General features: G+C 55.3%; 1 pseudogene; it reads right to left on the bottom strand.

Moving 5' to 3' along the window:
* Window positions 1–1,326: 1,326 nt before the first annotated feature.
* Window positions 1,327–3,987, bottom strand: LOC127038457 (sulfotransferase 2B1-like; annotated as a pseudogene).
* Between the last annotated feature and the right edge of the window lie 4,394 nt (window positions 3,988–8,381).

The following is an 8,381-nucleotide window of genomic DNA, read 5'->3' as shown; positions in this document are numbered from 1 at the left end:
ACAAGGACAGGCAGGGTAGGGACGATGCTCCTCCACCCTGACGGCCAATATTGACTTGGCAGAGGAGTCAGCCAGCCATTGGCCAGGCAGGGGCAAGTGCATCCACCTCCAGTCCCACCGTGTGGGCAAACAGGAGGAATCCAGCCTGGGCCGGGTGCAGAGACGGGCGGCCGGAGGCCTGTGGAGCTGGGCTGGGTGAGCCCCTGTTGGGCCTGGCAGCCGGGAACATAAAGCCGGGTGAACCAGGCAGAGACGAGCCATGGGAGCTTTGCTCAGAAAACTGCTGGCAAGACCCTGCCCACATTGGGATGCTCCTCTCTACAACCCCACCGGCTCCCTCGGCTCCAGCACCTTCACAGGGCTGCCCTTCCGGCAGTGGCTGGAGTCGCAGCAGGCCCTCCAGGGTGCCCCCCCACAACATCCTGCCTCCCCACAAGATTCAAGCTGGGGTATTTATGGTGTAAGTCATGGACAGGTCATGAGCCATAATTTTTTGTTTCTTCCCCACTCTGTAACCCCCATATTCCTCATTTTTTTATAATTGTGATATTGCATATAAAGCAGGCTGGGTGAGGCATCAGGGGAAAGGGCACGATCTGCTGAAAGTCATTTCTCTATCCATAGACGTGTATCATTAATGCATGTGAAGTTATGAGAATTGTGTTGTATGGTATGACAGCATCCTGGCCCCTGGGGGTATTGCTGGGATCTACCTGGGAACTGGGTCACCAGCAATCGCAACTTTTAGAATGGGGGAGGGGTCCTGGGCGAGAGAGAGAAAGAGAGTGTGAGTGAGGGTGTTTGTGTGTGCGTGTGCGTGTGTGTATTCCTACTGCTCCCTGCTGGATGGGATCATGTTCTGTTCATGGCAAACCCAGAGATGTTAGATAAAAAAACCAAATCCTCTTGCTGGAAGGTTGCCACATCACCTGATTTTATTTTTTCCAATCCAGAGCCCTCACGCACAGGAACCCAAACCCAAGAGAGACAGAGCAGGCTGCTCCCTGCACAGAGGCCCATCTCCTGCATCATGCTCCAGGCTGGCTCTGGGCAGACATTCACACTGCCCTGCACAGGCCCCTGCCTGCAAGCAGGACCAGGAAAATGCTGCAATGGACAGATTTTAAATACACTTCAGCTGAGCCGTGCCATGCGCGCGTCCTCACTGACCTCTGCCGGACACATGCCCCAGCCCAGCTCTGCCTATTGCTGATGCCATAGTGAGGCTGCCCCAGGGGGCATCTCCCAGGGCACAGTAAGAGCAGCAGCACATGGATGGCACAGGGCTGATGTATTGCAGGTACAGATGTGGCGGGCGTGAAGCCATCAGTCCCAGGGGAAGGTCATGCCCAGACCCTGCATCCGCTCCCGGAAAACGGTGTCGAATCGCTGGCTCTGTGCCTCCGAGAGATGGTTCCTCCAGTCACCGCAGATCCCTGCAAACCACAGGGGATATCGTCTAGGATGCCCCTCACTCCCTACCCACAGCCCCTGCCCATACAAGCTCTATCCCCGCAAGCTCTGCCCCTGCCCCTCACTTCCAACCCACAGCCCCTGCCCCCCAGCCCTACCCCAGCAGCTCTACTGATGCACCTCAGTCGCAGCTCGCAGCCCCCTGCTAGCCCAGGCCTGGACTCACCTTTCCTCAGGAGCTCCCCCTTCTGGTGGTCCATGTACTCAGCCGGCATCTGGGAGAAGTTGGACATTTTGTTCCCCTTCATGCTCTGGAAGGAGGCGTTCTCCACCACCGCGGCCACTTGCTCCTCACTCAGCTCCTTCCCCAGGAAGTGGCAGATTCTCCGCACGCTGCCCTGCAGATCCTGGGGGAGACACCCGCTGCCATGAAGACGGTGATTCTAGGGTGACAATTTTATGGTCCACCTGTGCCTCAGTTCCCTCACCCCGCAGGGTCCTACTCCCCGCTGGGCGCTGAGGAAGAGACCCTCAAGGGCAGAGGGCCTTGGCCATGAGCCACCTTGGCCACCTGAGGTCAGACCCTGTTCCAGGCCAGGGGCAGAGGAATGCAAAGGCCAGGAGGAGCCAACAGCCGGGACATGGACGCCGAGGCCTGGGGAGCTGGGGCTGGTAACACCCTAGAACAGCACCTGGCTGGAAGCCTGGGGCAGGGTTACGTGTGGGGATAGCTCAGGGGCGGGGTTCATGTGGGATGGTTGGGGGCTACGTTTGGTGTCATCAGGGGGTGGGGTTATGTGTGGGCGTGACCTCAGGGCTGGAGTTATCTGGGTGTGGCCCAAGGGGGTGGTTTCCCTACCTGCTGCAGCTCCTCGTACGTGATAGAGAAGAAGTTCTCGTTGCCTTTCAGCCCCATCCAGCCGGTGACGTGGTCGAACCAGGAGCCAGACAGCACTGTGCAGGGGAGAGCGGCACGGTGACTCCAGGGCTGGCACCACCCGGCCCTCCACCCACTCTTCAATTTATAGTTAAAGTGGTGCTGGGGCTCAAGCAATTTTTCTACGTTCATAACTGATGCAACCAGACCGGAGGTGCCAGGGCTCTGAACTGCCAAGCCCGGAGGTGCCAGGGCTCTGAACTGCCAAGCCCAGAGGTGCCAGGGCCCTGGCACAACTTAAGCACTACCTCCACCTAAGTTCCCTCAATGGTGCGTGGCCGCACGGCCATGCAGCAGCTTCTTAACCCCACTCAACAGCCTATTAAGCCCTGGACAAAGAGCAGCTCAGAGCTGGCTGGGGATGCACAAACTGGATCCCATCAGTGAGCGGCTGGGAGCCCAGGCATCAGGCAGAGGGACGCTGCCTGCGTATCCCTAGCTGCAGCAGGGCCCCCGAGGGCCCCAGGGTGCTGCTCACCGTTCCCGCTCAGGAAATCCTCTAGGAAAGAGTCCAGTGAGCCAGGGTCCCTAAAGTAACACAGCAGCTTGGAGAAGTGGTACAGGGAGACCAGGACGTCCTTGGGGCAGCGCAGGGTGTAGATGATCTGAGGGGAGGAGACGGGAGTCACTAACAATCCGGGGAGGGGGATGCCAAGTGAACCCAGCAAATAGTCACCCAACCCGGGCCGTCACCTCCCCACCCTCTGCATAGAGAAGGATTCACCGCACCCTGCTGCCTGTTCTTTCACGCGCCCACATTGCTGTAACTCACACCCAGCAGCAGCCCTGGATTCACCCCCCTCCTGACGCACAGCCCTGTTGGTGCCGCTCAATCCTGACTTGCAGCCCCTGCTCTCCCGCCTCTCACCTTGGCCTTGGAGCGCTGGAGGGACTTGGGGAAGAGCTGGATGGGGAGGTGGGAGCAGAGCAGCCGGGGCAGGGGGTATTTCAGGGCGGCCTCCAGCCCTGGTCCATGCTCCACGCAGGGCTCCCGGTCCCAGTTCAGCACGCTGCGCACCCAGCCGGGGTCCCCATCAGAACGGATCAGACTCAGAATCTCCAGCATCTAGCTAGTGCCTAGGGATGAAAGGGTTAATGGGCCTAAAACAACCCCTCAACCTGCTAGGTCCCCCTCTACTCTCAGAGCCGGGGAGAGAACCCAGGAGTCCTGGCCCCTAGCCCCCATCAGCTGAGATGCATTGACAGCGCTAAAATCAGAAGCTCTCACTGTGCTGTGCCAGGGGTGTCCTGGCCCTGCCGGTGGCTCTGGAGAAAGCCGGAGGTTAGAGTGTGTCCGCAGAGAGTCAGCCCAGCACCAGATGGGTGAGTTGGGCCCCAGGGAGCAGCCTGCTTTTTCTCACTCTGGGCAGGGGTAGGGGTGCCCGGAGTCTGCCGTCTAGGAAATCAGGTCATGTGACAGGTTTGGTGTTTCCATCTAATGTCCGTACGTGTGTCAGGACCCCCCTACACACACACACACCCACTCTCCCCTACCTGACTTGGGGTAGGTGATGTTGAAGACGTCGTCATCCTGCACCTGAAATTCATTCTCCACGTAGCTCAGCTTCTCGGGGGAATAATCCAGGCATGGGAACAGCACTCCCTTGTGGGTGAAGTATTGACGCGCCATGGCAGGGCTGGCACAGAGACAGACCTCCCGGCGTCAGTGTTGGTCCCTATGCACTACTAGGGGAGCTGTGCTGCAGGGAGCGCTGTGGTGGTCCTCTCTCCTGAAAGTCAGGGGTCTCCAGCACCTCAGCCTGGTAATGGGAGGCTCAGCTCTGCAGGGAGCAGGCTGAGGCTATTACTTGGCTCTACCAGCCCAGAGCCAGCTGCACCTTGGCACCAGCTAAGCTGATTCCTTGGCGTGCTCCCGGAGCAACTCAAGGGCCTGTGCTGGTGTCTGCAGCAGGGAGAACAGTCCCGTGCCTTGGGTGAGAGCCCTCTGTGAGGGTGTGTAACAGGTCCAGACCCTCTGCTCCCTCCTCAGCAACTCTTGGACCCGGGCAGAGCCAGAGCCATCCAGGCTTTGGTGGCCCTTCCAGGCACAGCGATCCTTGGACCTGGGAGGAGCCGATTCCTTTAACCCCACCCCAGGGCCCTGAACTGTCACAGCAGCTCATGACTCTGGGCTCCCTGTCCCTGACAGGTCCCTGCACCCCCACCCAGCTGTGCCGGGTGCCCAGGGTCTTCTGTGGGAGTGGAGGGGGCAGGAGTGTGGCAGATCCTGTCTTCTCACCCCCACGGAGAGGGGTCACTGATCTATGTGCTTTCATGGCAGTTACTAGGGGATAGGGTGGGGTGGTGGCTTAAGCCCCTGCTGGTTGCTGCTGAGATCTCCCTGCGCTGAAGGGAACTGTCCGAGTCTCCAGACAGGGGGAGACTGGGAACGTGGGCACCGTCCCAGGCCATAAGGAGAGAGTATGAGTAGGTCTGTGCGTGGGACTGTGTGTACGTGTCTCCACAGGAGTTACTGGGGCCACTCCCCCTCTTGCGCCCCTATCTGTCTTACCTCACCCTCCCTGCCCCCACAGCCACTCCACTGCCCACGGCTGGGACAATCCAGCCCCCCTCTCCCCAGGGCTGAGAAACGCCCATCTGAAGGCTGTGCTGAGAACTCAAAGGGTTAAAGCAGGGCCAGACCCACCCCAGCTCCCGTTCGGTTGGGTAGAATCAGACCCTCTGGGTTCCCTGTGCTGCGGAAACGGTTCCTAAGCCAAGTACTAGACTGGGCATCACCCCCAGAGCTTCGTGAATCCCCAGATCAAGGGTCAAAATGAGCTGGGACTCAGTCACGGGGCTGAGTGCTGACTCTCCTGGGAATACAGACTGAAGATGCTGCCTGAAATCCCCTTAACTCTGCCCTGGACCCGTAGATGCTGGAACTAGCAGTGCAGGGGGTAACAGCTTGAAATGGTTTTCATTATATCCAGGGCTTACAGCCTGAAGTGCCCGCAATGCCACGGTTATTGGGGTTGGCTGATGGTGTCTGTTCCCCAGAGCTCCGTTCCCAGCTCTGACAGCGCCTGTGTCCCTGCTCCCCATCCCTAGTCCCCATTTCCCATCTCCTCCTTCTTAGCAGGCCCAAATATACCCACAAGGCACGCCCCTAGTCCCACCTCTTACAACCTATGGTCATGCTCCGTTTTGGAGGGTCTTGAGTTGGGGTCTTCGTCCCACCCCTTGGGTATCCCCTGAGAGGGGTAAGGAGTTGGGGCAGTCTGCAACTGGGGGCTTGTATATTACACTCCCCCCATGCCCAGTAACACTTTAACTGCTGTTATCTACTCCCATTATACCAACAAACCCAGTGAGTTTAGGCAAAAGCTACAGTTACCGTGTCTGTCTTTGATCACACGTATTAGTAGAACTGTATACCGAAACCCCACCAGGCAAGCCGAATCAAAGTCCTCTCTCAGGCAAAACTACAGGCCTGGATCCTACATTGACACTAATACTCCTAACACACCACCTCTTTTCTTCTGGGACCCACCTTCCCAAGTGTCCCGGCCTGGGGAAAGCATCGGACGTATGGCTGCACAATTCCTGATAGCGCCAGGTATCAAGATGCCACGTGTCAGTGCTCCATCTGCCCCACTGCCCCCTGGGTGCCCGGCACTTTCCCTCCTATGGACATACTGCAAGTATATTCCAATCAGTGTCTCAGACTCCCCATAGTGATGGGTCCGAGCAGGTTGGGTCTGGGTCATCTATTACGCATTCGGTGGAGGGCCTCTTACATTACTCATATGTGACAACCAGTGGTTGTCCCCCTCAACCACTGCAGCATACATGGCAAGATTATATTAAGATAAGGTTTAAAATAAAAAAACAGTACAGAGTTTAAAGGCAGAAGCTTTTGGTTATCAGAGAATGATGTACAGCTTATCAAGAGGTACGAAGTTGGGTTTAAGATCAGGTGGCATAAGGAATACATGAACTGCAATATCCGCCATTGGGGGTAAAAGGTTTACGGGTCAAAGTACAGACACTGAGATGAGGGTACATTGTTTATAGAATGGCTAAGTTGGGTGTGGGGTATAATGAGAGGATACGATGAGGAGAATGGATTGACCCTCATTTGATGAGAGTTCAGTGAGTTTATGTTTCCAGTTCATATGGTCCAATGGACAAAGTCTCTCAGTCCCTTTCTCGTAGTCGATGCAGGATGTGGCTCCGGCTCAGGGTACTGTTGGTGGCCGGTGACGTGTTTGGTGGAAGTGTCCCTGGACTATCGGCTGGTGTCTGAGAGTAGCACACTTAATAAACGGGCCAATAGCCAGGCTAATCCACAGTAAGATTGTGAGCCCTGACCATTGTAATACAGTCCAAGATCCAGACCACCACCAGAAAAACTGCTGCTCCTCCTCTGGATGGTGGAGAGAGAGCTTTGTAGTTTAAGCATTGGCCTGCTAAACCCAAGGCAGTGAGTTCAGTCCTTGAGGGGGCCCATTTAGGGGTCTGAGGATTGATCCTGCTTTGAGCTAAAGGTTGGACTATATACCTCCTGAGGTCCCTTCCAACTCCAGTATTCTATGCCAGGGTTCACATCTCCTTCACACCACTCTGGAGAATCTATTTTAAATGTGGCCAGTTTGTTGGCAGTTGCAGCGAGCTGCCTCTGCAGTGTTCATGGGCTCTTCTTCAGATCCTGGAGACCAGATATTCCCAGAGAGAGGGAGTATTTACATTTCTTGCAAAACACCCCATTCGCCATATATACCTCCCCCGACCATGGCCCCATTTGCAACAGGCCCTTAATTCTAGTCCTCCATGGCCCTCGAGGAGGGACCCATCCAAATACGTTCTCTGAACAAACACTTAACTGACTGTGTGTCCATTTTACACCATTCCATCCACCCCATTTATCACCCAGTGGTTCCCAGCCAGCTCTTCCCTTTTCATTACTCCCATAGGGCTCATGAGGACCCACCTTAGTTGCTGCCCCATTCTAAGATACCAGGGTAACTATTACACAGATGCCAGCCCCAGAGTTGAGCTTTTTGGATTCCCTGACACCTTCCCCTAGGTTTGCCTTCAAAAGCCACCCCTCACCCATGTCACGAGGTCCCCTGGCCATGGGGTTACCCTCTGCTTCTCCTCCGCCGCCCTCTTCCCCAGCCTGTCGCAATCGTAGACAGTTGCTGTGCCAGTAGCTCATCCATTTGTTGTTGAAGTTTTACAGTTTGCTTTATCAATTGCTTAGTTACCCAACCGGTCCCTAAATTCCACACATCTGACTCCGTGGTTGCTGCTGCCCACAAATCCCTTTTCCAGCCACAAGTCCATGGGTGTCCCCTCACCCACCACTGAAATTGCTGCTTCAAACCTTCTAGGGATTCATAGATTCATAGACTCTAGGACTAGAAGGGCGCTCGAGAGGTCATCGAGTCCAGTCCCCTGCGCTCATGGCAGGTACAAATACTCTCTAGACCATCCCTGATAGACATTTATCTAACCTACCCTTAAATACCTCCAGAGATGGAGATTCCACAACCTCCCTAGGCAATTTATTCCAGTGTTTAACTACTCTGACAGTTAGGAACTTTTTCCTAATGTCCAACCTAAATCTCCCTTGCTGCAGTTTAAGCCCATTGCTTCTTGTTCTATCATTGGAGTCTTAGGTGAACAAGTTTCCCCCCTCCTCCTGATGACACCCTTTTAGATACCTGAAAACTGCTATCATGTCCCCTCTCAGTCTTCTCTTTTCCAAACTAAACAAACCCAATTCCTTCAGCCTTCCTTCACAGGTCATGTTCTCAAGACCTTTAATCATTCTTGTTGCTCTTCTCTGGACCCTCTCCAATTTCTCCACATCTTTCTTGAAATGCGGTGTCCAGAACTGGGCACAATACTCCAGTTGAGGCCTAATCAGCGCAGAGTAGAGCAGAAGAATAACTTCTAGAGTCTTGTTTACAACACACCTGTTAATGCAGCCCAGAATCACGTTTGCTTTTTTTGCAACAGTATCACACCGTTGACTCATATTTAGCTTGTGGTCCACTATGACCCCTAGATCTCTTTCTGCCGT

This window comes from Gopherus flavomarginatus, chromosome 20, assembly GCF_025201925.1.
Source record: "Gopherus flavomarginatus isolate rGopFla2 chromosome 20, rGopFla2.mat.asm, whole genome shotgun sequence".
NCBI lineage: Eukaryota > Metazoa > Chordata > Testudines > Testudinidae > Gopherus > Gopherus flavomarginatus.
This window is presented reverse-complemented; position numbering and strand designations above follow the sequence as displayed.